A 9966-nucleotide genomic window follows, 5' to 3' on the forward strand; every position below is an offset into this window, starting at 1 on the left:
CCAGGGGGGCAGACACCTCTTGCGGCAAACTGAAGGTGCAGCTGTAAATGTGGAGTTTTAGATTATACTTTCCAGGGAGAAGGACAGACTTGGGAAGGATGGACTTGATTCTATTCCTTCAGTAGGTCTCACAGGTGTGTGTTTCGAGGGCGTTTAAGGGACAGGGAGACACATCTGTCCTGCTGCCCTCTCCAGCCTCCCCTTTTCAAGCTGATGCCCTCTATAAAACCAGCTTCTTTGGTGAGCCTGGGCTTGGATTTGTTCATGTCAAATGGTCAAACACCCAGTTAGAAAGAAGTCACCTGCCAGTCTTGGGTGGAGGAAACCCTCCCTTGCTAACAGCTTCTAGAAGGGAGATTTAACCGGGCTGTCTCACCTGGGCTCCTATAGATAAGAGCGGGGCCAACCTTTTAGAAGCATCAGGAACAAATATTTGGAGCTAGGGGGAAATAGACCAGAGAAGGATAATCAGACAAGCGACTGCCTGTTCCTAGTTATTCGGCAAGGCCTTTCCTTCTAGCAGCAACACACCTCTGGCGCTTCTAGCTTTTCAACACCTGAGCAGACCATCTCCGGGGAGTGGATGCGTGTGTGTGGACCCGCAGCTACATTGTAAACCTTCCGCTCTTTTCTTTAGGGCTGTCCGGTTCAATGAAGTTATAGGCGAAGGGGTTTTAGTTTTAACGCCTCTTGGAACCGCACAGACGAGGCTTTTTATTAAAAAAACGGCCATAAAGCTAAGCCGAAGTGACTCCGCCGACTTGTTTATGGCTATAAAATCTCTGCGGTTATCAGGTTTCTCTTGGTTAAACACCTGGCGTGGTGCATTTTTGACAGCAGGAAAAGGTTCCCCATGTTTCTGAGGGGGGTAGCCCTGTTAGTCTGAATCCAAAAATCCACAATCCTGCTGGGGCTCCTCTGCATTCATTAGCGGGTTCCTAAAATCGCCAAGCGAGTCCTTCTCCCCTTCCAAATCCCCACTTGACTCTAAGTAACAAAGAAAACACGAAGAAGAAACATTTTAACAATCGAAAAGAAAGAACTGAAGCCAACCATTAGCGATACTTAGCCGATGTTTTCCATTTTAGACGCCCCCAATTAACCCTCCCAAAATACACATGACAGGCTTCTTCTTCAGTAAGTAACAAGAAGCTAAAATATAAAATCTTTCCTCTTTTATTTCTAATAATTGGTTTCAGTTCGTTCCTTTGGTTAGCGAAGAGAGAATAATCGGGAAGGAGAAGAGTTTCCCTGAGAACCTGTATGACTTTGATCCCTGGCAGGATCTTCCCCCTCAAACAGAAAGGGGGAGGGGGTCCAATCATTATTATTTAATATGGCAAAAAGGGGAGGCCTATTAACCAATTTCAAATTGCTGTTGTATAACTGCTTTAATTCTCGATTGCTTTGCTAGAACAAGAAACCTCCCAAACTACTCTCAAATATTAGAGTGAAAAGGATTCAGTTTCTAAAGTCTGGTTTCCAGTTAAATCCTTTCTTAGCTTCAAATGAATGAATCAAATCCCCAACGATTTATTATATATTCCATAGTATACAACCTACTATCGCCCGAAACAACAATCCTATGAATTTATTATAGACAAGGGTTTTAGTATGATAACGTAATGCTGACAGACCCTGGTTGTCAGCAAGTGGGATTGAACCTGAGACCTCAGGGCGTGAGCCTCTACCAGATGAGCTGAAATAGACAAGGGTGGAAGTCAACTACCTTATTAAATTCACGTTTGTTTTTCATGGGAAGACAGGCTACTGGGCGAGACAGACTTTTGGTCTGACCCAATAGGGCCATTCTTATGTTCTTATGACTGATCTGATCTATTCTATATTTAAATTCTAGTGGCGGAACGGAAGACAAAGAAAATATGGTTCTCTAAATATTTGGTTTTTGGCTTTCCAAAAAAAAAAGCAAAAAACCCAAACCCAATACTCTTGGCTCTTGCTGATGAAAACAGTTGCAGTCAGAGCAAAACTATCTTTGGCGACTGCTTCCGACGGCCGACGAGTTTGTGTGTGAATGAATATGTGTTCTAACAGGATGTTAAACGGGTTGAAACTCTTTTCAAGTTTGTTCTGTTTTTTTCAAAAAATACGTAAAAGCCCTTTTCTAGGAAACAAAAAAGCGAATTTTACCAACAAATGAATAATATCATAAATAATAATGCAGTGATAGAAACCCACTAATTGTATCACTTTATTTCATATGCAAATATGTCTATTACACGTAGTAATTTTGCTTCTGAACAGATCAGTCTAAAAGTCCCACTTTTAGCTCATGGTGAAGAAAGTTGGATATTTGAATCCCATAAGACAGTGTCTCAGAGCGGCTATTTACTCTGCCTCCGCAGTGGCGAAGAGTTTTAATTCTATCCAATATGTTCTCTAGGCGTGATTTTTGTGTCTTCAAACTGCTCCCACTCTTCTTCCGTTTATAGGCTTGAACTGACTTTTTTAAAGCGACAGGTGAACGTGGTTTTCCCAACCAGCTGTAAATAACTCATCCTTGAATGTAATTGACATTAAATTATACGCCCAATGTTCAGTTATTTTTATTTTTAAAAAGGAAAGAGTTACATGGCTATATTTTGGGGGGGGGGGGACTTTTCCCCACTGAAATGAATGGTTTTTTTCCCCAAGTTTTCCCCCCCGTCACTTTCCCCTTTATTTTATGGGATTTGAATGGGAAGAGAATGTTATTTTTATCTATTAAAAATTGCCATGAGTTATTTCGTAATAAAAGATCAAAAGTCGTTGGGCCATTTGTCTTCCATCCTTAATTTTGGGAGGGAGGGTGTCAATTTGTGAAGGAAGAGATATTTATGGGAATAATTTTCTGAGTTGCCTTTGTCCATTTTCTTTGGTGAAGGCTTTCCCCAGACCACCACACCCCTTTTCTATTTTATTATTTCTTTTGTTATTAATGAATAATTTTTAATGTCTGGATTGGGCGGGGCTTTCCATGCAGTGGGTAGGAATATGCCTGCAAATGAAAGCCCGGCTTTGATGAACGAAGAGCAGGGCTGTAAATCAGTCCCCAGTGATACAAATTATTTGAAGATGCCTCGCGCGTGATTTACAGCGATTTTATGAAGAAGTGAGCTACGGTGCAAGACTTGACTGTGGATCTCGGTTGTCTTCAAGGATAAAGGAGCCTGGTAGGGGAAGGTATTTTATTTTAAGGGTATCTTACAAATCCGGAGAGCTCACTGCAGCTTGCCAAGCCCAAGACACAGGTAGTCTTTCCTCCTTCCAATGAGGACTCTCCCCTCGGCACATTTGCAGTCTAGTCTTGGGCTCAGTTTCTCCGTCCAGACAACAAATGTTTGGCGCAAAAATAGTTTCCCTCCAACGACAACAGATAAGGGGAAGAAGCCAGACAAAGGATGAAGCAGGGCTATCTTTGCACAGGGGTTACTTTTTAGCATATGTATAGACTAGAACAGGGGTAGGCAACCTATGGCACCCGTGCCAAATACGGCACGCGAGCTGGTTTTCAGTGGCACTCACACTGCCCGGGTCCTGGCCACTGGTCTGGGGGGCTCTGCATTTTAATTTAATTTTAAATGAAGCTTCTTAAACATTTTAAAAAACCTTATTTACTTTCCATACAACAATAGTTTAGTTCTATATTATAGACTTATAGAAAGAGACCTTCTAAAAACGTTAAAATGTATCACTGGCACGTGAAACCTTAAATCAGAGTGAATAAATGAAGACTCAGCACAGCACTTCTGAAAGGTTGCCGACCCCTGGACTAGAAGCTCCAAAACCCACAGCCTCACCCTGCTAGGCACCTATAGCAAGAGGCATGTCCCCAGTACTGGGTTAGCTTGAGGTAGAACTCCAGTGTTACCCCTACCCCCCTTCCTGTCCACACAGAAAAAATCTCTAGCCCAGGTGAGGTGGTACTTTAAACTCCAGATAGCTGACCCCTAACTGCCCCAGTTAGCACAACTCATCAGCGGCAAATCCAATCACTCTGTGTAGCTGGAGGGCTGTGCAACTGCTCTCACTCAAACCTGGCTAATGTTACAGGCTGGGTATTTACGCTAGGCTAGTTTGATGCACTAACCCTAACTGTTGCAGTAAAGATGAGCCCAAAAGGACACCCCTTCCCCCAAACAAATGACAACTTTAGATCTGTGTGTATTCCCATTGGTTTAAGAACCAAAAGTTAAGCACACGGGTAAGTCTTTTCAGGCTCCGTGTCTGAGTATATGACAAGAGGCAACAGGTGGTTTCAGCATTCCAGGTGGGAGGGGAGCACTAGGCAATAGGAAGACATTGGCAATTACACTGATAAGAGGAAATACTCCCTCCCCCACCCCATGTGTAGACTGTGGAACTCATTGCCACAGGAAGTCACTGAGACCAAGAGCTTAGCAAGATTCAGAGTGATCATATGGTGATATGGAAAACAAGACTATCCAGTTATAAAAGTTAATACTTTTTTTTAAAGCATGTATTTGAAGGGAGATAAACCCTTATGTCAGGGTTTAAATGAATCTCTAACTATGACGAGGTCTTCATGGAACAACGGATTGTGCCGCATCTGCCCATTGTATGGCTCCTGTCATCTTCCTATGAAGCACCTGGTTCTGGCCACTGTCATAGACAGGATACTGGACAAGATGGACCATAGGTCTGATCCAGTCCGGCAGGTTCCTAATGGTCTGAGAAGCAACTAAAAGCAGTAAAGCTTTCTTTGTACTTCCAGATTGACAAGAAAGATTCAGGTGGATCATGAGCACAGGGGAAACATGATCAGAACTGTGCAGAGAGACATGATGCTCCAGTGGCCATCTGACTGGTAACCTGACTGGCTACAAAGTGGGGAGTCAGGCTTGTTGCTTTGGTTTGTTTAAAAAAAAAGTATAAAAAGGTCAGCACTTGCTTATTTCCAGTGATTTTAGAGAAATCTCCCCCACTGTGGGCGGTCCCCAATCTAACGTGGAAAAGAAATTGACTTCCAAAACAGCCAGATCCCCACACCTCCTGGAGTTAGAGTTGGTCACCAGAAAAAAAAAAATTGCCTTCCCTTGTTGGCTTAATGACCTATTGTGCCTGAGTGTCCAACTAGATTAAGGACCCAGTTCAAATCCCCATAGAGAGAGGCAGTGTGGCGAGGTGGCTAGTGCACTGCACTGGAACTCAGAAGACCTTGGTTCTACTTTCAGCTGAGCTACTGACCTGTTATGTGGCCTTGGTTAAGTCACTTCCCCCTCTGTTTACCCTGACTTGGTTGTATATATTGGGCTGTAAGCTCTTTGGGGGTTGGACTGTCTCTTACCATGTGCGTGTACAACACCCAGTGTAATGGGGCTTTGATCTTGGTTAGTGTCTCCAGCTGCTACTGTAATATAAATAACAACAGAGTCTTCTTGTTAACTTCTGGGGGAGTTGGATCAGGCTCTAATTGAAAGGGTTGGGAAAGACAGTTTAAATGGGCCCTTGGCTCCTTCCTCCACCAATCCGGGTTATTTCCCAACATTTCCCTTTGCAGCTGATGAATATTATCAAGCCTTTAGCTCTGAGAATTCAGTGTCAGGAGATCTGGGTTCTGTTTCTGCCAGAAGATGGGACTGGATGACAGGGCATGGATCACCCAATCATTGCCCTGTTTTCTTCGTTCCCACTGAAGCATCTGGCACTGTCGGAAGACAGGATACTGGGCTAGATGGACCATTGGTCTGACTCAGTGTGGCCGTTCTTATGTTCTCTTCCTGTGAATAAGCCCCATAATTTATGTCTCAGCTTTCCCACTTGTAAAATGATGAGGATAATATTTACCCTCCTTTGGCATCTTGAGATCTAGAGATGAAAAGAACCATGTATGTGATTAATATTCCTCAGGTGTGTCCCATCAGATCTTGTTCACTTAATACTCTGATACTTGGGCTCTGGCAAGAGGTGTCCACCTGCTGTGTTAAGTATTGTCCAGTCCCATATGAAATACATCAAGTGAATTGTATTTACTGGTCTGGGAGTTCCTGTCATCATCAGCAACTGACATAAATTAATAGCACACTCCCAGCTATGACGGGTATGGTTAGAACCTCATCTGGCTGTGTTAATGGTCGCTATGCCCCTGGTGAGTTCATGTTCCAAATGAAATGTACTGTATTAACTGCCTCTCATGGTCATCAGCTCACCACTGTGAGAAATATTCAAAGCAGCAGAGAACAGAGGAATTTGTCACTAAGCAAACTCTACCTAGCTACTTAACTGGGCCTATACTCCCTCCTCCCCATTACCACAGTAGCTGAACACCTAAGCAGCGTCAGTTTCTTTGTCATCACAACAGCCTAGATTTTGGCTTTCTGCACAGCCTTGTAAACAGGAGTTTAAGATTCAAGTCATGAGACTGGATCTGTGTCAGCCACTCAAATATATGAACTTAATACTTTTTTCAGAGGTCAACGGCATAGAGCTGAAGTCAACGGTAGATTCAGAGCAGTATATCTCTGAATAGCTTTCCTCTTTCTCGTTGAGTGAATGGAGGGTTTCTGAATGGTGCCAGGCTGGGAGAATGAGCTTCTCTGTTTATTCATAAGAATAGGGAGTGGCAGTGAACACTTCTCCCACCCTGCCCTGCAATGTGCCTTGAGTTCCTGATTTCTAGGAGTGGGAGCATCAATGATTCATTTGATTGTTGGCTTTTCTGCCACATACTGCCAGTTTTTGTGACACAGACACACGACTCTAGTAATTGTACGGAGACCTACCACACTCATTTCATATAGGCCATCAAAAAACCATAAGAAAAAGTTAATTTTCAGTCGCCCCCAGCTGGATTCAAGCAGGTAACATAGCAATGAAAGTCTTCTTCCTATAATCTATCCAGTTCTCTGAGACATCCTGTATCCCGCAGTATCTGATTTTTGGCCTTTTTACTTCTGTTTTATGGCAATGCTAATATGTAATGAAAAAAACATTCCAACAGGAGTTTATTTTTAAACATCCCAGATATGTTCTTTGTCTGGTAAATCCTAATGGGCCGAATGGATAGAGGTTCCTGTAAGCGTCTCTTAATACTACTGCAAAGAGGAATTTAATAATAATTAATAATCACATGCAAAGGCTCCCAGGAAGATAAAAAATTCTTCTTGATCCAGAGACAGTAAGGAATCGTCAAGGGCTGAAGATAAAAGGATCAGGGAAGAACAGAGGCAAATCCTTTGGATAACAAGAACAGTGCATTTCTCTCCTTTTCCATCACTTCCTTCTCATAGATATGTCATCTGTCTTGCGATCATGGAGGTACAGGAGCATCCTGTACAACATGTTCCAGAAATGCAATGCTTTAAGATGTGCATTAGCCCAAAGAAAGGCAGGGAGTGTGTGTTTCATAATGTTCCTAGGAGTTTCACCATCTTTCAATTTCTTATCAGTTTGGAAATACAAGGCATGAAGTCTCTACCACCACTGGGACCAAAAGGTTATCAGAGTGCAAATACCTGAGGCTGGAAAGACATGTTTGAGAAAGAACAGATAACATTTTAAACATATTTATAGTCCCCATCCTTTCCAGCTTCCATACCTATTTCATCTGAACTTTCACAAGCAGCAGCGTGCTTATAATAATCAAACTGATAAAAATGGTTTATCTCAGAGCAAGAGCTTTCGTTAGAAGGTGGTAGTGGCAGGACTGGGGATTCCTACCTCTCGATGCAATTTGGCTCCCTACAACACCTTTCATCCTAGGATTTCAAAGAATTTTGCAAACATTAATTAACCAGCACAACAGCTCTGTGAAGTAGAAGCTTTATTACACATTACGGATGGGGAAACTGAGGCAAACAGATGGGAAAGTGACTTGCCCTTTGTCACCCAGCGAGTCAGTGGCAGAATCAGAAAGAGAACACAGGAGTCCTGGCTCCCAGAAATAACCACTAGACAATGTCACTTCTTAGCTAGATTTTTAGTTCACACGGTCAGTTTCCACAGGGAAGGGGAATAGATCAGTCTAGATAAACCAGTTTCTAAAGAGAAGAGAAGACATCCCGGTTTCTTAAATGTAAATGAAAACTCAAAAAATCTGAGAAGAATTTCACACTAGAATCAGGATGGATCTTCCAGTGAGAACTCAGTCTAAATGACACTTTCCATCTAAGATCCTATGGGTGGGAAATGGCTTGATATTAACAATTATTTGATTACTTCAATTAAAAAAAGGCAAGTTTGCAAAGTCAAGGTGGCAAGCATAGACAGGCAGCACCTGGGCAACTGTGTATTCGGCATGCTGGCCACCTTGGGTCAGACTCTCAGCTGGTGCAAATCAAACATAGCTTGATTTAATTGGAGATACACTGATTGATACCAGCTGAGGATCTGGACCATTGAGATGATGACCTATAACACCTACATGGCACATGGAACTGCTCTAACTTACCCTGGGAGCCAGGCAGGGGTGTTGGAAAGCCCCCAAATATGGGGTGATCGAAGCTAGTTTAAACTCCCCAAGTGCAAGAATGGAGTATCCGAGACTCAGCCGCACAGGGGTTGGATTCTAATCTTCCACTGGTGGAACTTCTCTGATGTCATTTGCATGGGTCATGGTTAACACTGGTTTAACTGAGATGAGAACAAGGCCCATGGAATTCAAAGGAAGGAAAGAGGCTGGATGCAACCTCACAGGTCTCTCCCTGGGGCCAGTGCAGGACTGATCCTTACAGCATATTCTCCACACCTTAACCCCGCCAGTTTTTATTTGTCTCACAATATATATTTTAAAAGGTTCTGCTTCAGCCTTTTATGTACAGTATGTGTCACCTCCATGGTTCTCCCCACTCACAGCCTATGAGCCTTGCACAGGTGGGGAGAAAGGAAAATAAACATCATCATGCAAGGGCATCAAATATTTAGCTGCAGAGGTTTCTGAGTGTGTCAGAATGAGCGGGACTGTTTAGATATCGCATGTCCTCCTGCCAGGTCAAATGAACCACTGTTGAGTAATGGCTCCCTTCCCTGAAGCACCTTTTGCCATCAGTGCATTATCACGGCTACCCTTTAACTTCCCAGCTAGCGCAACAATAGTTCCCTTAATCCAGCATCTCAGCCTCAAGCTGTTTCAGCTGAGAGAGAAGATTGTTTACAGAAGGTCCGCACCTGGTTTCTGTCTTGGCCACATTGGTGGAGATGAGTGATACTTCACTTCAGTTCACAGGCGGGCCTTGCTGTCAGGGTGCTGTTGGTATCTGGATGTACAGCCTCCCGATAAGCACGCGTCACTCACTGGCAGAGCATCCTCCAGCCAATCAACAGGTGAGCTCTGGCCTGAGAGATACCACCCCCTCGCCCCTCCCCACCACCACCATGCACTGTATGTCGCAGGGACTAATGAGAGTTTATGCAAAAGGGTCAAGTGGTTCTTGTGTTCAAGGGGCCAGCAGATACTGAATATGGAGGGTGGGTGCTTTGGGTTTCTCTCTCCATTCTAGCAAAGAAAGTAGGCCAGTGAGAAAGATTGGAAATTGCCACTTTCTTGGGACCAAATTAATCCTGGTGTAACTCCAGTGGAGGGATGGATTTGACCCTTTGGTTCAGGGAGGAGGGCTTGGATAACTGGATTTTTTTTAACATGGAAATCTGGAGTGGTTGTTCATGAGAGCAGAGGAATAATAAATAATAATAAACCCTAGCTCTTATCAACAGTAGACCCCGAACAGCTTTACAAAGGAGGTCATTATCATTAGCCTCAGTTTACAGAGGGGGAAACTGAGGCACAGAGAGGCAAGATGACTTGCCTAAGATCACCCACCAGGCCAGCAGCAGAGCTGTGACTAGAACTCAGGTCTCCTGAGCCCCAGTGTAGTGTTCTATCCACCTTTTGATCAGTCTAAAGACCGAGAAGAGAAAGGTGAAACACACACAAAACCTAAGTATGATACATTCTCATGCTTCAGGTTGTAAGCTGACCTCTTACTAATAGGTGTCAGGAAGACAGTT

This window comes from Gopherus flavomarginatus, chromosome 25 (genome assembly GCF_025201925.1).
Source record: "Gopherus flavomarginatus isolate rGopFla2 chromosome 25, rGopFla2.mat.asm, whole genome shotgun sequence".
In the NCBI taxonomy this organism is placed as follows: Eukaryota; Metazoa; Chordata; order Testudines; family Testudinidae; genus Gopherus; species Gopherus flavomarginatus.